The sequence below is a fragment of the Lepidochelys kempii genome, chromosome 9, assembly GCF_965140285.1.
Source record: "Lepidochelys kempii isolate rLepKem1 chromosome 9, rLepKem1.hap1, whole genome shotgun sequence".
Taxonomy (NCBI): domain Eukaryota; kingdom Metazoa; phylum Chordata; order Testudines; family Cheloniidae; genus Lepidochelys; species Lepidochelys kempii.
This window is the reverse complement of record NC_136388.1, coordinates 7,652,249-7,677,882: the sequence shown is the minus strand read 5'-3', so window position 1 is coordinate 7,677,882 and position 25,634 is coordinate 7,652,249. Positions and strand designations below refer to the sequence as shown.

General features: G+C 44.2%; 1 pseudogene; it reads left to right on the top strand.

Annotated features, from left to right (window-relative positions):
- Positions 1–6,083: 6,083 nt before the first annotated feature.
- On the top strand, positions 6,084–25,344 carry LOC140916984 (cytochrome P450 2D28-like; annotated as a pseudogene).
- Positions 25,345–25,634: the final 290 nt, after the last annotated feature.

Genomic DNA, 25,634 nt, shown 5'->3' with positions numbered 1-25,634 from the left:
CCCAGACAATTGGTTTTAAGATGGAGTAGGAAAAACTGTACTCCTGTTTTCCTGAAGTGCCATTCTCTTGCAAAACAGTTTAAATAATTACAATAGTAAGAAATTCACTTCAGACTCTGTTTCAGGAGAAAATATAAGTCTGACCTGAGAAAAGGCAATGAGAAGGAAGATAAGAAAAGTCACAGGGAAGTAGCAAGAAAAGAAATGTAGAGTGCAAAAAATAGTTATCTTCCTACATTGACACTGAGAGAAGCAAACACATACAATAATTTGCAATAAACTAAAACAAAAAGGAAAAAACACATACAAAAAAAAAAAAGAAAAAATAACAAGTGTCTGTTTATTCACTTTAACTTTGAGCTGATGTAATATTTTAGAGGAAGTTCTCTGGTTCTCCTTTTGTCGCCTTTTCCCTCCTGTTGAGTGATGTTCTAACGCTCAGTGTCCATGTTGCATAAAATGGAGTAGGACTGGCATTCCATACCCAAAGTGTGTTACGTTAGGCAGCTAAATTATGTTGTAAACTCTAATCCGATTCAGTCAGAGGCAAATGGGTTTAGTCAGAGTTATAGAAAACATCCGAAAGAAGCCTTTTAATAGATCTGCCGGTTGCTTTCAATTTTTCTGACTTATGGTTATCAACTCTCCAGTTAACCAACATCTATGGCAACATTTACACAGTGTGAATGGGACAGACATGAACATGGCAAAGGGGCATTGCTGGCACATGATGGCATATATCACATTGGTAGATGTGCAGGTGAACGAGCCCCTGATGGTGTGGCTGATGTGATTATGTTCTTTGATGGTGTCACTTATTAATACACTGTGTGATCTAAAAAAAACCGAGGAGTGCTTGTGGCACCTTAGAGACTAACACAGATATGGGTTATTACTCACATCATCCATCCAGAGGGATGACTTCTCTGCTGCTCAAAGAAGTTAAGTGACTTAAGATCACACAGGTTTCAGAGGGGTAGCCGTGTTAATCTGTATCAGCAAAAACAATGAGGAGCCCTTGTGACACCTTAGAGACTAACACATTTATTTGGGCATAAGCTTTCGTGGGCTAAAACCCACTTCATCAGATGCATGGAGTGGAAAATACTGGAAGGAGGTATAAATACACAGCATATGAAAAGATGGGAGTTGCCTTACTCTTGTCAACCGTTGAGAATAGCCCACTTCCACCTTAATTGAATTGGCTCATTAGCACTGACCCCCAACTTGGTAAGGCAACTCCCATCTTTTCATATGCTGTGTATTTATACCTCCTTCCAGTATTTTCCACTCTATGCATCTGATGAAGTGGGTTTTAGCTCATGAAAGCTTATGCCCAAATAAATGTGTTAGTCTCTAAGGTGTCACAAGGGCTCCTCATTGTTTTTGCTGATACAGATTAACACGGCTACCCCTCTGAAACCTGTGTGATCTTAAGTCACTTAACTTCTCTGAGCAGCAGAGAAGTCATCCCTCTGGATGGATGATGTGAGTAATAACCCATATCTGTGGTGGAGAGAGGAAAATCTATCAGCTAGCTCTGTTCTCTGGGTTTGACATGTGAGCCTTGTATCCATTTAGATTGTAAGCTTCACAGGGCACAGGGATGATGCCTACTTGTGCCTTCAAGTACAACAGCTGAGAATGCTGTTGGGGCTTAATGATGTCTTACTCACTGTTATGAATCACTTGAGGATGTACGGAGGGAAAATATTAAGTGCCAAGAATTATTAATTGAATCAATTTCGTAATGTTGTGAACAGGGTTTTACAGGCTTTGCTCAAAAACAGTATTAAACAATTCTGGACCCGGCCGTTAACAATCCATGTTCTATGTCTGTTGTATGTTTTACTGCCTAATACAGAAGCCTCCTCCTTTGCAGATAAATACCACACTCAGAGGTTAACGTCATGAAGCCTTGGTGGCCATGTCTTACAGTGTAACTTCTTTCACAGCTCTTCCCTGAAGTAGCTTCTGTTTCCTAAGCTACATTTTCGCCAGTGACGGCACATCAGCTGTGTCTGCAGATGGATCTGCTCCTGCTTCTGAGAGCGTGTTTGTGATGAGACCCCATGCGGTCTGAATGATGTTCTGATGTTCTCTACATTCCTTTGGTCTTCAGGAGTTTTCATAGCACTGTTTTTACTGCTGTGTTTTCTCATATTTGTATTTTTACAGCAAACTTGTACTAGTGAACATTTTTAATGACAAAATATCATCTTGCTAGTTTAAAGTGAATGGTCAGATGGCCCTTTGAATCAATGCATACCTACTGCCTGTGTGTATCAGACCCATATGAGATTATTTTTTGTTTCTGTTAGCCATGCAGAGCCAAAGAAAGCAAGAGAGAGATGGATTCTATGTCTGTTGGTGCATCATAAACAGAATTCTTTGCCAAGTTCCCAGGTGTTACACCTATGCAAATGCACTAAAGACCATGGGAGTTGCAGAGGTGTCAATGAAGGCATAATCTGTAGATTTTAAGGTTGCACAAGTGAAACTGAGGGATCCTGTTGGCCTGGAAAATCTTTTGATGATGATGATGATGATGAGAAGGAAAAAACAGTGTGACTTTCAGATCTCAGGCTGAGTTCTCAGAGCTATAAATTTGAAGACAGCTGCTTATTTGAAGCCAACATTTCAAACCCTCCCCTTCCCTCCTTACCCAAGAACCAGGTGTCCCTGAAGTTTCACATGCCCATTGTTGCCAACGCTTCTGGTGATGCTGCAAGTTTTGCAGTTTCAGGCTAGTTATGGAAGGAGCTCTCGCGATCTCTCTCGAGAGCACGGTCAGCTCAGGAATGTCACCTGAACTGCCTGTGTTTCCCCCTTCTGTTGATAGAGGCAGCTGTGCTGCAGGCTCCCTGGTGTGCTTTGAGAGGGGCAGAGCCCCCCTGAGCAGCTATCATGGAGCCACGTCCCCTCCCTCCCAGCTCAGCATCAGAGGCCTTATCTCCACCTGAAGTGGAGCACCCAAAAGGATGCTGCTACTCGAAGAAGGCGGCAATGTTACCCTGTGCAGTAACTGTAGTTCTTTGAGTTGTGTCCTGCAATGGGTGCTCACCTACCCGCCCTCCTTACCCTCTGCTTCGGTTGTTCCCTAGGGATGACTGAGTAGAGAAGGAACCGAGGGCAGTTTGCCCACAGACCCCTCTGTAGCCTCGGTGTCTGCCGTGAGAAGGCATAGGGCGCCTGTGTGGGCTGAATGGGCACTGCTAGCCAGAAGTCTCTGCTCAAAGGCTTGAGAGGCGCATGAGCACCTGGAGTGAAGCACCCCTAGGGACGCACATAATGCAGAACTAGTTATTGCACGAGGTGAGAAACGTTGCCTTTTGGAACTCTTGGTACTGGCAGTACCATTGCTGAAAGCAGAGAATAAGGGATGAGAGAAATATAGAGGGGCAGGAGTCCAGGTGGGGACATGGTGATGGGGGAAGTGGACTGTGGGTTAGGGACTGGGTGTCATGGAGCTGTGCTACCTGGTCTTGAAATAGAGGCTCTAGGGCAGGAAGGGGCGAAGGGAACCGGAGTCATGGCAGGTGAGGTGCTGTGCGAGGATGGAAAGTCAGGTAACAGCTATTATCTCCATGTTAAACTGTAAATACTGAACATTTTCTAGCTGATAACCTTGTCAGATGTGCTCAGGACCCACCATTGGAACCAGATGCTCAGAAGAGCATGGCTTCCATTTAGGCACCTAAACAACTGGCTGGCGGTTCCGAAGAGCTCGGCATGGTGGGTGCTCTTTTAAAAATCTGGCTCTGATTCCGGCTGTCAGGCAGTTGAAAAATCTTGCCCCTGGGTCTTTTCAAAAGTTGGCTCTGCGTGCTCAATATGGACAAAACTTCCCCTGCCCAGCTCTATTCCTGGGCATTATCCACCACCCCACAAACTTCTGAAACTGCAAGCAGAATGTCCCATTTTGATGGGCTTCATAAAGTCTGATGGAGCAGGGCTCCCTCTTCTGCAGACCTTATCTACCACCCCAATTTAATGTATGGAACAGCCAACAGATGAATACATTTGGTTTTTTACCTTTGATTATTATTGTAAGGCTGAGGACCAGGACCCCATTTTGGTAGGTCCTGTACAAACACCCAACAAAAAGACGGGCCCCCACCCCAAAGCTTTTACACTTAGAACAGGGTGAAACTTTTTGGATGAATAGTTTATTCACCGAAAAATGTCATTTCAGATCAACCAGAACTATTTGCAAATTTGTGTCGAATTTGCTGAACAGTTTGAGCTGAACCGAAAAAGTTGATGGCAGCAACGTCATGTTAGTTGAACGATGGTTTCTTTTTTTACGTGTTTAGTTTAGTGAGCATCCCCAAAAGGGAAGGGATAGGGGACACTGAAGGGAAAGGGAGTGATCCTGAGGTGAAGAGACTGAGGAAGGGGGAGGGTTGGAACAAACCACCAATCAGCACAGGACCAAGTCAAGGCAAAACTGAAAAAAGTTCTCCAGAGGACCATTGGTCCCTGCTTTGGCTGTTTCTGACCCTCTCAGATGGAGTCTCCAGCTGGCTTCTCTTTGCAGCTTTCTAACAAGCCCAGGTAGGGGGTGAGGCGGGGAGAGAATACAACACCTGGGTCTTGATGCCCCCAGATGAGGGGTGTCTCCTCTGCACAGTTCTGGGTCCAAGGGGTGCTGGGGCAAGGGGTGGCTCCAGCTCGGCCTCATTTCCCCCCCAGTACCTGATGTTGGTTATTACAGTAGCATTTACTTGCATGAATCATGATTCAGGGCTCCTTTGTATTAGGCTCTGTGTACCTGTATTGAAAAAGCTACAGTGTAAACTCTAGAGAAAACCGGTAGAGACAAACAAAGAGATGAGGAGTAGAGGAGAATGTAAAAGTCAAACAATCATATTAGACACAGGAAGCAGCAGTCACTGCTTCTCGCTGGCTTTCTGGTTGATTTCTGCCTCTACCCCATGCAGACACACAGCTCCAACCAATGAATTCCCCAATCCAGCATTTGCAGTCAGTCCCCAGGTAAACCCTTCGGCTCACATGGGTAAGCCTCTGCCCAGGCCTCACATGTGGCCAGTGCTTTTGGCGGAAGACTCCACTGCTTCAGCCATGACCATGAAGGGGGTATATAATTGCGCCTGTCTTTAGCCTGAATGAAAGGCGCTCAGCACACCTATCAACTTCAACCGGATCTGTGGTTGATGGCAGCCACTAACCCCTTTCAGTATAATTCTGTCATGAACCAGATCAGAATCCCCTTTCCCACTATATGTATTAGATACAGAGCTGTACTGATGGCGATCGTGGTGAAAAGCTTCTATCCTCCTTACTAGTGCTTCTTCCTCTTCTGGTGGGCTGGTGCCAGGAAAGACTCAAGTTCAATGGCAAATTCCACAGGCCCTCAAAGGCATGTCTATCTGGTGCGTTAGCCTGCAGCAAACTGGGGTGTAAGTCTACAGTGGCCTAGCCTGCCACACGCTGACTGACCATGCAGACCCTGCTACTGAGCTCTAAAAGTTCTCTAAAAGTGTCTGACATGCGCCTGTGTTTTGGGTGGAGGCTCCTGTTGTTTCAGCGATAAAGGAGATTAACTGTTTCACACTTTTATCCCAATGAGGGGTAGCTGTTACGCCCACCAGTTTCCATGAGGTTTAACACAACATCATAACAATAAAACACACTCTAGAAGGTGAATGTCCTATGCTCTAAGAACAGGGAGGGAAGGAGATTTGAGAGATACACAGAGCTTCCTATAATTAAGTGGACTAATTAATGCATTAAATCCTTAATAAAGCAAGATAAAGAGGGTTCAGCCTGTATATCTGCAACAGACAGTGGGGGAGGTTTAGATTGGATATTAGGAAAAACTTTTTCACTATGAGGGTGGTGAAACACTGGAATGCATTACCTAGGGAGGTGGTAGAATCTCCTTCCTTAGAGGTTTTTAAGGTCAGGCTTGACAAAGCCCTGGCTGGGATGATTTAACTGGGAATTGGTCCTGCTTCGAGCAGGGGGTTGGACTAGATGACCTTCTGGGGTCCCTTCCAACCCTGATATTCTATGATTCTATGACTTTTCAGAGAGTAGCTCTATAAAGCAGCAGTAAAATGCTGACAATATGCAAGACTCTCATAGGGCTGGTTGTGTTTCTTCTGATTGTGCAGTTTCTGAAGTTGCAATGGGCACGTAGACGCCTTCCTCCAGGACCAACCCCATTCTTGGAAGCTTGTGGCAGCTGAACTTTAAAGCTGATCATGACATCCTCAATAAGGTATGTATTTCCAGATAACTAACTAATAGACTAATAAGCTGACAGGGAAAATTAGTGACATTTATTGGTAGTATAAAGTGGTTTTTTTTATGCTAAAGAGTTTATTTCTTAAGAATTGGAGATATGAAAGTCAACTTGGATCATTCTGTCATTTTTTAAACAGAGATTGTGTCAAATGTACATGAAACCTTGATGTGCATAAGAATTAAACAACACTGAGGACAGTATTTCTGCCTCATGAAGAGGAAGAAGGAATAAATTTTCATATTGTAGAAATTTTCAGATACATTGGATTTGACCCTTAAAGAACTGGCTTTTTTTTTTTAGACATCCCACTAAATAAATGTTTAGAAGGTTGTATGATGTGTACTGAAAAATCAAATCTAGTCATCTCCCACCTGTTGTTCCATAATTTAAACTGGGATGGTGTATAAACTGCACAGAAGAGGGAGTCCTGCTCCATCAGGTTTTATGAAGTCTATCAAAGTGGCACCTGTCCTGCAGACTTCAGAAAGTCTGTGGGGAGGAAGTTACACCTAGGTAAGATGTTAGGTGGTGGATGATGCAGGGGAATAGAGCTGGGAGGGGGAAAGGTTTTGTCCACACTGAGCATATGGGGCCAGATTTTCATGATATCACAGGGAAAGATTTTATAAAACGCTCAACACACACAACTGGGATCAGATTTTCAAGAGAGCAGCCAATGTGATGAGCTCTCTAGAAATCCAGCCACTAAATCTGGCTCCGACTGTGGGTGTGAGACTTTGTCATCTCCCCACAACCCCTTTGTGTGTCCTTTTCCTTCCTCACCTTATTTCTTCTTCTCTTTCCTATCCCACTTCCTTTTTGCCTCCTATCTAATAGGAATCTGGCCCAGCTGGCCAAGACTGTATGTTTGGCAATACGATTGTGAGCCTCTGCTCAAAGGAGCAGTTAGAAGCAATGCCCTAAACAGCCTGATGCGAGTACAAATTTGCCAGGTCTTGGAGTGGCTGATCACTCTGTGTGCCATGCCTGTGTTTTTTCAGCAATGAGGTTGCAAGGAAGAGTCAACCCCAGAGAAAGAAGCTGCATTTTCGATCTTTGCTGTTCTTTTCTCTCCCCTCGTGTATGCATTTGTCTAGTTTTGTCTGCTAGGAAATGGACTTTAACAACAGCTCCAGCTCATCTCAACTAATTTCTCTTTTCCCCAGAAAGATAATGATCGCCATCTTTAATACTGACTAAGAGGTGGTTAAATAGAGGGGTGGTCTCCTTCTAAAAACTTTCTTCAGCTTTAGGGATAGGGAACAAGGGACACTCTTAAAATGAAAGCCTTACTTAATGCTGTCAAGGTTCCTTCCCCACTCTGAACTCTGGGGTACAGATGTGGGGACCCGCATGAAAGACCTCCTAAGCTTATTTCTACCAGCTTAGGTTAAAAACTTTCCCAAGGCACAAACTTAGCATACTGTTCGAGGACAAAGCAGCCACCATCAAGTGATTTAGACAAAGAACAGGGAAAGGACCACTTGGAGTTCCTATTTCCACAAAATATCCTCCCAAGCCATTACAACCCCTTTCCTGGGGAGGCTTGAGAATAAACAAGATGAGCACAAACCCCTTGGATTTTTAAGACCCAAAAAACCCAGTCAGATTCTTAAAAATCAGAACTTTATTAGAAGAACAAAAAAAGATAAGAGAACAACTTTGTAAGATCAAAATGGAAGATAATCTTACAGGCAGTCAGATTCAAAACATAGAGAATCCCTCTAGGCAAAACCTTAAGTTACAAAAAGACACAAAACCAAGAATACACATTTCCTCCAGCACAGCGAATTTACAAGCCAAAACAAAGAAAACCTAACGCATTTTCTAGCTAGATTACTTACTAACTTTACAGGAGTTGAAGGGCTTGCATCCTTGATCTGTTCCCGGCAAAGGTATCAGACAGACAAAAGCCTTTTTCCCCCCCTCCAGATTTGAAAGTATCTTGTCCACTCATTGCTCATTTTGGGTCAGGTGCCAGCGAGGTTACCTTAGCTTCTTAACCCTTTACAGGTGAAAGGATTTTGCCTCTGGCCAGGAGGGATTTTATTGCACTGTGTACAGAAAGGTGGTTACTGTCCCCTTTATATTTATGACAAATGCTTTGCCTTTCAAATGCTTTAACTGTTTTTCCTTCTTTTTCTCTATCTTTAATAGGATTGTTAATGGTGTTTGCCACGGTACTAAGCAGGCTAAGGTTTCTGTATGCCTAACCCCAAACCTTGCTTAAAACTCTTTAATGTTGGACAGTGACAGGGTCATGTTCACACATTTGACTCTTGGGGTCTATTTATATAATCTAAATGAATACAACTGTGCTGTGCAAGCAGGGAAAAAAAAGACAGTCCCTGCCTCAGTACTGAACCCTGGAATCACCCTTCTCAGAAAACAGAGCAGGCTCATCATGACTAGGGCCCTACCAAATTCACAGTCCATTTTGGTCAATTTCACGGTCATAGGATTTTAAAAATTGTAAATGTCCTTATTTCAGATATTTAAATCTGAAATTTCACAGTGTTGTGATAGTAGGGGTCCCGAACCTAAAAGAAGTTTTGTGGGGGGGGGTCGCAAAGTTATTGGGGGGGGTTTAGTGGTACTGCTAGCCTTACTTCTGCACGGCTGCTGGTGGCAGGGCTGCCTTCAGAGCTGGGCAGCTGGAGAGCAGCGGCTCCTGGCCGGGAGCCCAGCTCTGAAGGCAGAGCCGCGGCCAGCAGCAGCGCAGAAGTAAGGGTGGCCTGGTATGGTATTGCCACCCTTTCTTCTGATCTGCTGCCTGCAGAGCTGGGAGCTCAGTCAGCAGCCGCCACTCTCTGGCCACCCGGCTCTGAAGGCAGTGAAGAGGTAAGGGTGGCAATACCGCGACCCCCCTACAATAACCTTGCAACCCCCTTTTGAGTCAGGACCCCAATTTGAGAAACCTTGGTCTCCCCCATGAAATCTGTATAGTATGGGGTAAAAGCACATAAAAGACCAGATTTCACAGGGGAGACCAGATTTCACGGTCCATGACGTGTTTTTCAAGGCCATGAATTTGGTGGGGCCTAATCATGACTGTTTGGCATGATGTTTTTTCACCTGTGCTGTTATGGCACTGGTGCAGCCCACAGATGGCAGAAGTTCATGGCAACATCTTCACTTTGGGGCTGGAACACACCCCTGCGATTGTGCTGCATGGGTTCCAAGCAGTGAAGGCTAGTCTGACCACCCACTCTGAAGAGTTTTCTGGACGGCTGGAGACCCCTGTCTTCAAACAACTGGCAAATAGAAAGGGTAAATCTTTCCCCTCCTCTGTCTTCTCTTGCACCCTACACTGTGTTCCTCCTTCTCCTCCTCATTCTTCCTCTTCCCTTTCCACTCCTCCACATACATTCAGTCTCCCTCCGGCTCCTTCACGTTCACCTCCCTCTGTCTCTTTCCAGCACATACGCATTTCCCTGAACTCCCTCCAGTCTCTTCCAAGTCCCAATCCTACCTCACACAGTCCCTCAGCTCCTCACCATTTCCTGTTCAGTTCCTTAGCTGCCCTGCCTTTGCTTTATGCTTGTGTTCCCTTATGGCAGCACTGGAAATAAAGGGGGATAGCTATCATTTTTACTCGGGGCAAACAGAGGCTATAGGGAAATTGTTGCCATCAGGAATTCATTCCTAAGTGACGTAATGGGCCGCCGTTGTGAATAAGGGCAAAATTCATAAGATGGATGCCCGAAAGCCTCAGTCCTATCTCCCAACCCTGAGCTTTTCTATGTAGCTCTTTTGAGACGAAATCTTCATGTTAGTAATAAAATACGTGCTGGCAACACAACTGTAGTTAAAAACCACTTTAGCAGTGACGTCTCAAAGTACCCCACCAGGTGACGGGCCTCCTCTTGGATTTGGTGCTCCAGGCCTTTCTTGCCTAGTCCCAGGTTCTGCAGGGTCATCAGCCCAAAGCGTCTCTGCTGCTTCCAGTTGTAACCACTTGAGAACATAATACCTGAGGCCATTGAGAATCAGTTACCTGTCACGCTAATATTTATGAAAAGCAAAACTATGTACATGTCCCTACAATATACTTTCTATCAAGAGGAATAAATCCAGAACCATAGGACTTAGTTCTTTTATCTGAGATCTTGCTGTGACATAGAAACAACATGGATTGGAACCACCTGAGAAAAGTCTCCTGTTAAAAAAGGGATTGTTTTTTATTGTAAACAGGAGATTTAAAAGCTGAGGATAAATAGATGTTATTCACCAGCAGTAATTCTTGTTCTCTGACTGAGTTGCCTCCATAGAAACCCAATTTAGGAATGGTTACAAAGTCACTGACTCTTTTGGGGCACTAGTTGGCAGTTAAAGGGTGCACACCATTCCCTTGAGCTCTACATATCAAGTGTATACAGAGCCCCTCTCTTCCAGCCTCTCAGTTCTTCACTACCCACAAATGCCCTATTTGCAGCTTGGCTCTGAAGCAGAGGGAAGGAGGGAGGGTCTGTGTGAAGGACACACATCCAGAGAATGTAAGTTACTACAGGCAGGTAACCCTGTTTTCTCCTTCATGACACTGTCTTCGCAGAGCTTCCCAGCAGACATTTATCCAGCTGTGACCTCCTTGGGAAGGAGGGTTGAGGAGCCCCAAGAGTCGAATAGCTGTCCTCCCAAAACCAGCCTCTGCTCCTGATGCAGTGTCAAGAGAATAGTGGTTAGTAAGAGTGTGAAGCAAGCTCCACCCAGCAGCCCTATAGATTTCATATAAAGCCTCAGTGCAGCTACGGGCTGTTGTGGCTGTCCCCTCCTGAGTTGACTGGGCCCTGAGACATTCAGACACAGGCACATCCCCTAGTTCAGGGCATGAAGGGGTATAAATCCTTATCCACATAGACAGCCTTTAAGCCAAGGTCACTTGACTTTGAGAGATTTTTCTCCAGAGGCCACAAATATTCTCTTGGACCTTCTCAATAGCTTAATTAGAGGACAGACAAGGTAGGTGAGGGAATATCTTTTACTGGACCGACTTCTGCTGGTGGACAGTACAAGCTCTTCCTCGGGTCTCATTCTAAGACAGGCTTTCCCACCATTTCCATAAGATGGACCACATCCTAATAAAGAGATTGTAAATGTTGGGAGACACAATCACAAGTCCACCCCTGTGGGAATTAGAACAGCTGCTTACCTGGACAAACAACCTTAGCAGAGTGCTTTTAGCTTTTTATAATGTGCTTTGGAAACGAGGAGAACTGGCACCATGTGACCAGCCAGGTTTCTGCTGGCTACCAGAAAGTCCTCAGCAGTCCACCAGTGAGGTCTTGGAGTTGCAGATACTGTTAACCAAACTTATGGGAGGTCCTTTGAGCCCATTGAGTCTTGCACTCTGTACAACCTTTTGCTGAAGTTTTTCTTCTTAATGACCAGAACCTCAGTGGAGATAATTTTGGCACTGCAGTCCCTGATGGCCCACCCACCTGATAACATATTCCACAAAGACCGGGGGGTTCCAAGACCTCATCCCAAATTTCTGTTCAACATTGTATCCGAGTGTCATTTCAGACTATACCTCTGCCCGTACTTTCTACTAACCCCATTAGTTAATACTTCAACCAAAAGTTCCCTAACTGCAGCTTGTGTGTAAGGAAATCTTACTGAGTTTAAGGGGTGCAATTACATCCCAGCAGCTGGCAATTAGGGGTGGTGGGACTAAGTTCCACCTTTGACGTTCCAGTCATTAGCCACAACAATCCCCATCCACTATTGCCCTGCACCTTGTGCAGTCACTTAGACCAACGCAGAGTGTAAAACATCATCACTCTGATTTGACAGCATTTTGCACCCACTTTGCACAGGTGTAAATGGTGACACAAGATGCCACACAACTGTGAAGCAGACCCTATGTTGTATCTACAGGATGACTTGTGTAATGCAGTGTGCAGCACCCCCTACTGTGGATATCACGTGGGGCTGGGACTTCTCCAGTGCACCCAAGGGACTCCTGGTGGGGCCATGAGCTACTTCATCCTCACCTGGAGTCTCTGTAGCACATGGGCTGGAGGCACCAGACAGAGCAAGGTCAGTGTGGTGACATCAGGCCTCTGAATGGCTATTTCTGATTAGCTCCTCAGAGAAAAAGAGTGGAGCCCCTTTTGTTTCTCAAGAACCAGTAAGGGGAAAGAGAGGAAGTTGGAATTAGCAGCTTACATGTTTTTATTTTGGGACAGTCTTGTGATCCGCATTCTTCTGTATCAGTGTTAATTAATTATTTATCGGCAGCTCTGACGCTCATCACCAATGTATCAGAGTACCTAGATAACAGTAATGAATTAAGTCTCACGTATCCCTTACCTCTCTAAAGCTAAGGAAACTTTGAAACAGGGAAGTTAAGTGACTTGTCTAAGGCCCCACAACCACATAGCTTGAGAAAGAGCTTAAGCCCAGAGCAACTCAGTTCTAATGTAAAACAAACGGCAGTGGTTGTACTGACCAGAGGAAAAAGCTTGGCTACAAGGTGGGGGAATAGGAGAAGACAATCAATATAGGTTTTGTTTACAATTTCTCTTTTTATACAGGTTTCAGAGTAGCAGCTGTGTTAGTCTATATTCGCAAAAAGAAAAGGAAGACTTGTGGCATCTTAGAGACTAACCAATTTATTTGAGCATAAGCTTTCGTGAGCTACAGCTCACTTCATCGGATGCATAAAAGTGGAAAATGCAGTGAGGATATTTTTATACACACAGACCATGAAAAAATGGGTGTTTATCACTTCAAAAGGTTTTCTCTCCCCCCACCCCACTCTCCTGCTGGTAATAGCTTATCTAAAGTGATCACTCTCCTTACAATGTGTATCTATCACTTTAGATAAGCTATTACCAGCAGGAGAGTGGGGTGGGGGGGAGAGAAAACCTTTTGAAGTGATAAACACCCATTTTTTCATGGTCTGTGTGTATAAAAAGAAAAGGAGTACTTGTGGCACCTTAGAGACTAACCAATTTATTTGAGCATAAGCTTTCATGAGCTACAGCTCACTTCATCGGATGCATACTGTGGAAAGTGTAGAAGATCTTTTTATACACACAAAGCATGAAAAAATACCTCCCCCCACCACACTCTCCTGCTGGTAATAGCTTATCTAAAGTGATCATGCTTCTTACAATGTGTATGATAATCAAGGTGGGCCATTTCCAGCACAAATCCAGGCTCCCTCCTCAGGCCCTACGCTACCAGCACTCTCAGCTACCTTCAAGACACCACTGACTTCCTGAGGAAACTACAATCCATCGGTGATCTTCCTGATAACACCATCCTGGCCACTATGGATGTAGAAGCCCTCTACACCAACATTCCACACAAAGATGAACTACAAGCTGTCAAGAACACTATCCCCGATAATGTCACGGCTAACCTGGTGGCTGAACTTTGTGACTTTGTCCTTACCCATAACTATTTTACATTTGGGGACAATGTATACCTTCAAATCAGCGGCACTGCCATGGGTACCCGCATGGCCCCACAGTATGCCAACATTTTTATGGCTGACTTAGAACAACGCTTCCTCAGCTCTCGTCCCCTAACGCCCCTACTCTGCTTGCGCTATATTGATGACATCTTCATCATCTGGACCCATGGAAAAGAAGCCCTTGAGGAATTCCACCATGATTTCAACAATTTCCATCCCACCATCAACCTCAGCCTGGTCCACTCCACACAAGAGATCCACTTCCTGGACACTACAGTGCTAATAAATGATGATCACATAAACACCATCCTATAGGGGAAACCTACTGACGGCTATTCCTACCTACATGCCTCCAGCTTTCACCCTGACCACACCACACGATCCATCGTCTACAGCCAAGCTCTGCGATACAACCGCATTTGCTCCAACCCCTCAGACAGAGACAAACACCTACAAGATCTCTATCAAGCATTCTTACAACTACAATACCCACCTGCGGAAGTGAAGAAACAGATTGATAGAGCCAGAAGAGTTCCCAGAAGTCACCTACTACAGGACAGGCCTAACAAAGAAAATAACACAACGCCACTAGCCATCACCTTCAGCCCCCAACTAAAACCCCTCCAACGCATTATTAAGGATCTACAACCTATCCTGAAGGACGACCCAACACTCTCACAAATCTTGGGAGACAGGCCAGTCCTTGCCTACAGACAGCCCCCCAACCTGAAGCAAATACTCACCAACAACCACATACCACACAACAGAACCACTAACCCAGGAACCTATCCTTGCAACAAAGCCCGTTGCCAACTGTGCCCACATATCTATTCAGGGGACACCATCATACGGCCTAATCACATCAGCCACACTATCAGAGGCTCGTTCACCTGCACATCCACCAATGTGATATATGCCATCATGTGCCAGCAATGCCCCTCTGCCATCTACATTGGTCAAACTGAACAGTCTCTACGTAAAAGAATAAATGGACACAAATCAGATGTCAAGAATTATAACAGTCATAAACCAATAGGAGAACACTTCAATCTCTTTGGTCACGCGATTACAGACATGAAAGTTGCGATATTACAACAAAAAAACTTCAAATCCAGACTCCAGCGAGAGACTCTTGAATTGGAATTCATTTGCAAATTGGATACAATTAACTAAGGCTTGAATAGAGACTGGGAGTGGCTAAGTCATTCTGCAAGGTAACCTATTTCCCCTTGTTTTTTCCTCCCCCTCCCCCCTCAGACGTTCTTGTTAAACCCTGGATTTGTGCTGGAAATGGCCCACCTTGATCATCATACACATTGTAAGGAGAGTGATCACTTTAGATAAACTATTACCAGCAGGAGAGTGGGGTGGGGGGAGGTGTTTTTTCATGCTTTGTGTGTATAAAAAGATCTTCTACGCTTTCCACAGTATGCCTCCGATGAAGTGAGCTGTAGCTCACAAAAGCTTATGCGCAAATAAATTGGTTAGTCTCTCCAAGGTGCCACAAGTCCTCCTGTTCTTTTTATATATTTACAAGACAGTGAGTTAGATACCGAGTGTGCAGGAACTGTAGAGCAAATGGAGCAGCAATTACACACTCAGCAGAAGGTCTTTCTCAACATAGGACACTAGAACCTATTTCAGTGAGAGGGGAATGTTGATCCAATCGTGCCATTGGCTCATGGATTGTACTTGTAAATAGTCTTATTTATCGTTATTCAGTTGTTCTGGAGTAAGCTGGGGGAGGGTCAAAGGAAAAGGGGGTGGATCTTTAGATAGTATCAGGGGGTGGCCGTGTTAGTCTGTATCCACAAAAACAACAAGGAGTCCGGTGGCACCTTAAAGGCTAACAGATTTATTTGGGCATAAGCTTTCGTGGGTAAAAAACCCACTTCTTCAGATGCATGGAGTGAAAATTACAGATGCAGACGTATTTATACTGACACATGAAGAGAAGGGAGTTGCCTCACAAGTGGAGAACCAGTGCTGACAGGGCCAATTTGATCAGGGTGGATATAATCCACTCTAGTGCCGGGTTCACAGTAGCTCCATGCTCAGAAGGGGCCCCAGCCTGCTCCCCTTGCACTGTGTCCAGAGACCCCGCTGGCTCCCCCCGCCCACCTCTTTCTCCTCTCGGCCTGCTCACCAGCTAGCCGAGGGCTCCTCTCAGCCCCCTGGCCGGACCCCAGTGCGCCTCTGGCTCCTGGCAGTCTCTGCTTCCCACCACCTGTCTCCCCGGAGCTGAGCCACCTGGGACTGGTGCAGAAGCCTGCCGGTCTCGGCCATGTGTGGGGGGAGAAACAGTGTGAGGGGCTTGGCTGGGCCCCTCCAGGCAAGTGTGTCTTGAGGGAGCCCGGCCGGGCAGGCCCTGGCCTGGCTGATCTCACCACTCCTGAGGGGCCGGAGCGATTCCTGGCCCTGGGACCGGCCCTGGCTGCACTGCCAGCTCAGTCCGGCAGACACAGTCGCCTCCCAGCAGGGCTGGTGAGTGTGGCTGGGAGGCAGGGGGTGGGGGAATGGGTCTGGTGGGGTGCTGGGCTGTGAAGGGGCGGGGAGGATCTGTGTATGTTGGGGCACTAGGGAGTGGGGATTCTGTGGGGGGTGCTGGGCAGTTGTGGTGGGGCTGTGGGCAGGGGTGGTGTTGTGCAGGATGCTGCGCATTTGTGGGTGGGTCTGGAGGGGCGCTGGGCATAGTGGGTCCCGGGGGGCTCTGGCCAGAGGGAGTCAGGGGGTGTTGGGTGGGGGGGCTGTGTGGCTTGGCATGGGCCTGTCCCCGAGGGAAAGGGGTATGCTGGCAGTGTTGCTGGCACCCAGTGCCGAGAGGCTGAACAACTAGAGGAGAACATCCACAGTTACATTAGACTAGATAAAATAAATGGTGTTTTTAAGGACTATAAAACCTCATTCTTCAGGACATAAGACAAGCAGTGAGTGACAGGGGGTCAAGTAGAAACTTCCTCTATGGACAATTTGTCAAGGCTTTTCCACTGGAGTTTCTTATGCTGTGTCTTGACAAATCTGGTGGTGGCCACTTTTGGAGACAGGATGTTGGATTGGATGGATTTGAGTCTAAGCCAGTAATTCATTCCTGTGTTCTCTGGTCATGATGCCCAAGAGTAAAACTGCTACTTTATTTCTTTTTTCTTTTATAAACAGTTACAGTCTGTCATATTTACAAGCTCCAACCCAGTAAGACTCCCTTAGGCAGCTTTACAGATTTAACTCTCTATAGTTCACTACAGCTCTGAATGAGTTTTTAATGAGTTTACCTATTTTGTTTGCATAAATTATAGTAGATATATGCTTCAAGGGGTGAGGTGAGACTGCTGATTTGTTATACATATTGCCTAAAAAATGTATTTTTGATTTATTACAAAGACAAAAATATTTTACATTAGTTATAAAGAAAAGTCCTCGGGGGTTTAAATAAGTGCATTTTAATATGTATTTGAATCTAAAATATTTTCCAATGGTATAAAATTATATTGAATGTAAAATTAACATCTAAAAACATGAGTCCACATGAAAAACATTTTAATATTAAAAGATCATGCCCCATTACTCTTTCTTATTTAACTACATTTATGACTCGTGTTTTCTTCCATGACAAACAGGCAGCTTAAAAATAACAACACTTAGCACTTACATCGTGAAGTATATCTTCAAAGCAGCCTACAAAGACTCACTAATACATCTCCAAGCATTCCTGCAAGTCAGCTAAATACTAACTTTTTTATTTTATAGACAGGGAAACCGAGGCTGGGAGCTAAACTGAATTGATCAGGGTTGGTCAGTCAGCTTGTTTAATCTTCGGTGCTTCTGGGGCACTGATCACTCTAGCATCTAAGAATTAAATGCATTAATTATCAGTCACATAGCATTGTGCTCAACAGAGTTCCCGAATGATTCTACTGCTCATCTCCTCCATCAGCTTTCCTTCCTGTTTAGTGCATGTGAGCATTAGAAACTCCTTGTCTTTGTTTATTGTGAGAAGATTTTTTAAATTATTTTTAATGTAAAACAGGTGTGTTTTGGCATCATGTTCTGAAGGTATTTGGGTTTGGGCTCAGTCTTATTTCCCCCTTATTAGTAAGAGTCCCTGAGTAAACTTATTTTATCTCTTTCTGTCATAACCTTAGTCCTGGGCACTGTTAGCAGCAGCATTGTTGGGAATGTAGCTGTTAGTGTAGGTCATAAATAGAGAGATGGGAGACCCTTGTCAGTTTAATATAGTTTATGAGCCTCCAAAGAGTGGAGATTTGAACTGATAGTACTCAAAGGAGAAAGAGGAGTTCTACTTACCTGTAATTTTCAAGTCGATTATTGGTAAAGATCCACACAGACAACAGCCTGCTTCCTTTACACAGCCCCAATTCATCCTCAAAGCACCATCTATCATGTGCACTGAATGAGGCAATGGTTGTATGGAAAAAATTGTATCATAATGCATTTGCACAAAGGGGCTGAATTCAGATTGCATAGACAATCTTAATTCTGGAATTTTCCAACTTTTCGGTTAGAACTTTGCAATTTGACTTTGCAACCTTAAAAATGTTCTTGTAATGTAACTGTGTGTGTGAGAGAGAGAGAGAGAGATTAAGAACAATAAAGACAGTCCCTGCCTTAAAGATCTTACAATCTTGGCTAATGACAATATGCAACATATAGATGAAACAAACAAGTGGGCAGGAGTTCGAGAGAAGGAAGGTGAGAGAAAAACATGAGGGGTGTGTTTTGGCTGGACTAGCTCTGTGCATAATGTTAAAAGTGAGGCAGGTGGTGAGCTACAATAGGCGGTGAGTTTAACAGACAGAATAGTAAGTGGATTTACAAATTTGACAGTTTTGGAAGAACAAGTAACATGACAATGTGAATAATACTGGAACAAATTCTCCATATTTATTCAATAAAATATTTGCAAATCTCTTTGTATTATTCTATCAGCTTGATTGTCTAATTCTTTTAGAGGTGTGTTTGTTGTGTAATATTATACAGTGCACATTCCAGTGATGTAGTCAGGTTAATTGTTACATAGTCCTACCTTATGTGCTCTAACATCATCTTTCTGATTGACATCTGCAGGCTAAAGATGACCCCACCTCTACGTATGACGAAGACGACATGGAACAGTGTATTTTTGACCTCTTTCTGGCAGGTACAGAGACCACAATCAGCACCCTGCGCTGGGCACTTCTCTATATGGTGGCTTATCCCAACATCCAAGGTGAGTCAGGGACACACACAAACCATGCAGGAGATTGATGCAGAAAACCCACCATTTCTGCACATTTTAAGAAGAATAGTGCAAGTACTAAAGCTGCTTGTTTGGAGCTGTGGAATTAGATACGTTGCAGCCAGAGATGCAGATATGATTTCAGGATAGTCATTCTTTGGAAACATATTTCATTTTTTATTGATTGTTGTCTGAGTGCTCAGTCCTGTACAGACACTGAGGAAGACACAGTCTTTGCTTCAGCGCTCTCTCAGTCTAAATCCAACACAGACCTAACGTTGGGAGCCCGTAGCTGACGGTGCTCCAAATAGAATGGGAGTTGGCCTCTGCAATGAAGTTAGAATAAACCGTCCTGTACAGTGGTCTCTCAGAAAAGTATAACTGGCATGACCGTGTTCTCCTTTGCTGGATAGCAGAAATAATCCTAAGTATCAGAGGGTGGCCGTGTTAGTCTGTATCCACAAAAACAACAAGGAGTCTGGTGGCACCTTAAAGACTAACAGATTTATTTGACAGTTAGCTTTCGTGGGTAAAAAACCCACTTCTTCAGATGCATGGAGTGAAAATTACAGATGCAGGCATATTTATACTGACACATGAAGAGAAGGGAGTTACCTCACAAGTGGAGAACCAGTGCTGACAGGGCCAATTCGATCAGGGTGGATGTGGATCCACTCCCAACAATAGATGAGGAGGTGTCAATTCCAGGAGGGGCAAAGCTGCTTTTTGTAGTGAGCCAGCCACTCCAGTCCCTATTCAAGCCCAAATTAATGATGTTAAATTTGCAAATTAATTGTAGCTCTGCAGTTTCTCTTTGAAGTCTGTTTCTGAAGTTTTTTTGTTGCAGGATGGCTACTTTTAAATCTGTTACTGAATGTTCAGGGAGATTGATGTGTTCTCCTACTGGCTTTTGTATGTTACCGTTCCTGATGTCCGATTTGTGTCCATTTATTCTTTTACATAGGGACTGTCCGGTTTGGCCAATGTACATGGCAGAGGGGCATTGCTGGCACATGATGGCATATATCACATTGGTAGATGTGCAGGTGAATGAGCCTCTGATGGTGCGGCTGATGTGGTTGGGTCCTCTGATGGTGTTGCTATCGTAGATATGGGGACAGAGTAGGCAACGGGGTTTGTTACAGGGATTGGTTCCTGGGTTCGTGTTTCTATGGTGTGGTGTGTAGTTGCTGGTGAGTATTTGCTTCAGGTTTGGGGGTTGTCTGTAAGCGAGGACTGGCCTGTCTCCCAAGGTCTGTGAGAGTGAGGGGTCGTCCTTCAGGATAGGTTATAGATCTTTGATGATGCGCTGGAGAGGTTTTAGTTGGGGGCTGAAGGTGACGGCTAGTGGCGTTCTGTTATTTTCCTTGTCGGGCCTGTCTTGTAGTAGGTGACTTCTGGGTACCCGTCTTGCTCTGTCAATCTGTTTCCTCGCTTCTCCAGGTGGGTACTGTAGTTCTAAGAATGCTTGAAAAAGATCTTGTAGGTATTTTTCTCTGTCTGAGGGACTGGAGCAAATTTAGTTTTATCTTAGGGCTTGGCTGTAGACAATGGATTGTGTGATGTGTCCTGGATGGAAGCTGGAGGCATGTAGGTAAGTATAGCGGTCAGTAGGTTTCCGGTACAGGGTGGTGTTTATGTGACCATCACTTATTTGTACTGTAGTGTCCAGGAAGTGGATCTCTTGTGTGGACTGGTCCAGGCTGAGGTTGATGGTGGGGTGGAAATTGTTGAAATCCAGGTGGAATTCTTCAAGGGCCTCCTTCCTGTGGGTCCATATAATGAAGATGTCATCAATGTAGCACAAGTAGAGGAGGGGCACTAGTGGACGAGAGCTGAGGAAGCGTTGTTCTAAGTCAGCTGTAAAAATGTTGGCATACTGTGGGGCCATACGGGTACGCACAGCGGTATTCTCTTTCATAATAATATTAATAGCAACATGTGAGATGATTATACAAGAGAAGTGGGAATCATAGAATCATAGAAGATTAGGGTTCGATGAGACCTCAGGAAGTCACCTAGTCCAACCTCCTGCTCAAAGCAGGACCAACCCCCAACTAAATCATCCCAAACAGGGCTTTGTCAAGCCAGGCCTTAAAAACCTCTAAGGATGGAGATTCCACCACCTCCCTAGGTAACCCATGCCAGTGATTCATCACCCTCCTAGTGAAATAGTGTTTCCTGATAGCCAACCTAGACCTCCCCCACTGCAACTTGAGACCATTGCTCCTTGTTCTATCATCTGCTACTACTGAGAACAGCTGAGCTCCATCCTCTTTGGAACCCCCCTTCAGGTAGTTGAAGGCTGCTATCAAATCCCCCCTCGCTCTTCTTTTCTGCAAACTAAATAAGCCCAGTTCCCTCAGCCTCTCCTCATAAGTCATGTGCCCCAGCCCCCTAATCATTTTCATTGCCCTCCACTGGATAAAGAAGGTAAAAGGAAGACTGGAAGACCAAGGAGGTGGGGTATAGTTGCATAGTATAGAATTGTGATTGGTTAGATATGGGGTTAACAGGCCACGTGTTGGCATTATAGTGCAGGCAGGTAGTACCTATTACAATTAAGATTGCAAAAGAGGTTATACACTGGAGTAACTTTTGCTTTCTGAATGCAGTGCCTCCCCAGATTCACATTGACCTTCCCTCTTCCCGTCAGCATCCAAGATCTAAAGCGTGTGCCAGGCTTCAGAGAGGAATTGAGTTGAGTGAGAGGAAGGTTTTTGTACCCTTGGTTCTGGAATGCTGGAGTGGAGGGGCATGCATGCACTTCCAGTTTTAATTGAACTTCAGAAATTAATCTTAGATTAATTATTACTTAACTGCTTTTCTAAACCTTTAACATTTGTAAGCTGAATAAAATCTTGTGGGGTATGTGACAACCAGCGAAGGGTTCATTAGCGCTCAGTAGTTGCTAGGTAATGTTATCTTGCTCTTGGAGTATATTCCTGCCTTCAGAGTTTTGTGATGATGCAGTGCTTTTCTTGTGGTCTAAATGTGTTGTCACTCTGTCTCCTATGAGAGCAAAATAGATTCCTTGATTGTGTCACTGAATTAATTTCTTAATTAGCAGTTAATGTTTTATTTATGGTTCACTCTCAGAGCCTAACTATAAATACAACAACTTGCAAGACTAATTTTATAAAAGATCCCCAAATCAGCTGTCTCATTGGGAATGGGCAGATGGTAAGATTTCACTGTCTTCTAGTATTTGTTTAAACGAATTATCTGAAGATGCAACCCAGAAGTATGTGAAAAGTCAAATTATACTTTAGTCATTTGTCCTGGAATTTGAAAATATTCTTATTCTTTATTTACTTTTATGTTTTCAAATAATTAAAATTCTTTTAATTATTTACTTTATTGTATTCTTATCACTATAATAGCCAAAAGGGAAATGAAAGTGCCCATAATAAATACACAGTATGCAGAATATATGCTCTTTCCCCCTCTCTAAAGCCGAATGCTTTTCCTCAGAGAAAGTCCAGAAGGAGATGGACACTTTACTGGGTCCCTCTCAATTAATCTGCTATGAGGATCGAAAGAAACTGCCCTACACCAACGCCGTGATTCATGAGATCCAACGTTATTGTAGCATTGTTTTAATTGCAATCCCCAGAGAAAGTGGGAAGGATACAACACTGCAGGCGTTTCTCATTCCAAAGGTACAGAGACATTGTTCACTTCGATACGCTCGTCTTCTGTGTAATATCTGTGAAAGAGGTGCAGATTTATAACCCCCTTCTCCCACTGAAGGGGTATAGTGCATTAGGAAGCCAAGTCAACTCATGATTCCAAATATATTGCTGTCTCTCTCATGTTCTTTTTTAAAGTTTCTTCCTGAGGCCAGATTCAGGTAAGCATCCATATTAAGGACACATGCTTAAGCTCTGTTTAAGTCAGTGGGACTTTAAGACTCTGTTTTAGTGAAGCACATAGTTAAATGATCTCCAGAAGAAGGATGGACTTAAGAGCTTTTCTGAATTGGCCCTCTAGCAAATTTGCTTCTCTAGCAAATGCTGAAACAGCCCAACTGTTGCCAGTGTCTTTCAAGCGTGAATATTAGAAGTAAAAGGTGGGCTCCATGTCACTGGTGTCATCAATATTATTCCTTTTTGGCAACGTGGCCGTTGCCGGTAGCAAGCTTGAAATAAACAGTTTAATGTGCAGTATCCTCTGAATTACTCCTGGTACACAGGCTTGTCACTGTGTGACGAGAACTGGTCAAAACGTGGAAAAACCATTTCACAACAATATCTGAAATTTCAACTTTGTTCCCATTTTGCAGGGTTCCAAACGGAACCCTTGTTTTTGTTTTTTTGAAAAAAAAATTCAAAATACTTTTCTAACCATTTTGAATTTTCAACTTTGCAAAAGTTATAGACTGTCAAAAGGAAAAATGAAACTCTACAATTCTGGTCCCGGATAACTTTTTAAAATGTGGAGTAGCTTTGAAAAGTTACAGGGTGGCAAGGGGAAAAATTGACAAAAACAAGACATCATCGCTTCTATTGCATTCAGTGGCAGAAAGGAGAAAAGGGGGGAAGAGAGAGAAAGGATAAGAAAACAAACACCTGCAATTTCAAAATTTTTGGTTTTGATGAAATACTGAAACATTTTGAGAAACTGAAAGCTCCAAACGAAAGTTTCTGGTTTTGAAAAAAGGCCATTTAAATCCAAAACATGTGACACACACATTCTACATGTGACCTTCTGCACATTGCAATAAATTTGAACTGAAATTTGTCCATGTCCCTCTCCTTATTGACTTATCTGATGGAGAAAGACTCAGGCCTTGTCTACATTGTGTGTTAGCCCACACCAGTGGAGAATAAATTCTACTCGATGTGAGAGTGTGGTGCAATAAGTGGCTCATGTGGACCCGGCTGGCACACACTAAAAGTTCCCTCGTGCACATTAACATCTTCCAGTTTCAAACAGTTCTATGCTCATGTAAACGAGGGAACTTTTAGTGTGTGCCAGTGGGTCTACACAGGCCAGTTAGCACATGACAGGTTGGTGCAGACAAGAAATTACAGCCCACAAACTCACCGCGTAGACCAGACCTCAGAGAACTGAACCAACTGTTTCTTCCTTGCAGGGCACCATCATTCTGCCAAATTTAGACTCTGTCCTCTTTGATCCTGAGAAATGGGAGTCTCCTCGACAGTTCAACCCAAGTCGTTTCTTGGATAAGGAAGGAAATTTTGTGAACAGAGAAGGTTTTTTACCATTCTCAGTAGGTAAATGCACTGACGGATAAACACTTCTTCTTTGAGTAATATCCCTCTGGGTGCTCCACTCTAGGTGCGCTGTGCCCCATGCACCATTGATTGGAGATATTTCATAGCAGTGGCCATTTGGCGCATGCATATGTATTACTCAGGCTTGCTCCATGCCATTGTTATGCAGCATTGCGTGGGCGAGCCACCCTCCATTCCTTCTCAAGAGATGGAGCCTTTGCAATTGTCTGTGTTGAGTTTTACCTCAGGTGTGTCCTCTTAGCTCTTTTAGTAGTTTACTAGTAGTACTTAGTAGTGAGTAAGTAGTAGTAGTTTAAAAAAACTTTACACCCACCCACCCCATTTTGTATTATTCAGTCCCAAGAGAAAATTACAAGTTCAGCAAAAATACCTTCGCTTTCAGGTGAGAATGAACAATGTTGCATCTGAAAAGTGCGTGTAAGTTAGAAGGTAGCCGGGGGAGAAATAAATCATGACCATGTGTACAGAGGGAGTATTTCTTCTGAAAGTTCTGAAAGTGCCTGGAAATATATAGCAGAATAAGATTGAGAATGCTAATCTTCATAATTGAGGGGCAGCACCCTTTGTGTGTGTGTGTATATAATATATAACAGTAGCCTGTGCTGTTGACCTTTCCAGCTTCGTACTGGATATCAACATCCCCTTGAGTAGAGTAATCTCTTCCAATTCAAGCCGCAGAGCCCCCCACTTGTTCCCCAAAATGATCAGCATTGCACAGATAAATCTGTCGAGATCAGTAGACAGCCACCCTTTCACAGTGTCTTTGCTTGTGATTACAGCCACATAAACACCTATGATAGGTGCCAAGTTCTTGCTGGTGAGTGGGGGGGAGGGTGCAGTGATATCCGGGAGTCAGTTTGCTTTCGGTTGAGAATGAACAATCTTGCTTCTGAAAAGTACCTGCAAGTTGGAAGATGGCAAGTGGAGACAGAAATCCTTGGGTACTTAACTGTCCTTCCCCTTCTCTTCTTCAGGGCCCTGGGTGTGTTTTGGGGAGCAGCTGGCAAGGAGTAAGCTCTTCATCATCTTCACCAACCTGCTGAGGGCATTCAAGTTCACCCTCCCAAAGGGAGTGAAGGAAATAAGCACAAAGCTTGTTTTGGGGAGCACAGTGCAGCCCCAGCCATATAAGCTCTGTGCTGTTCCTCGTTAGGCTGCCGTGCATCACAGATCGGGAGAAGAATCATTCATCAAGATTGCTTGACCCCATAACTCTCCTCCTTGCATCTCTTACTCTTTTTCTGGTGTCAGCATCACACATTATCGCAAGCTGCTAGATCCTGGGCAATGCAGCTGAACAGTGCAGCTGTTTCATCATTGTCTTGTGCTCAAAAAGTCTTTGTAAATTTCTTCCAGATGTGCTACAAATTAAAAAATTACAGCAAAGAAATTTAGTGTCTGACTTTACTTCTCACTGACCTGAAAACTGACTAGTGGGAGGAA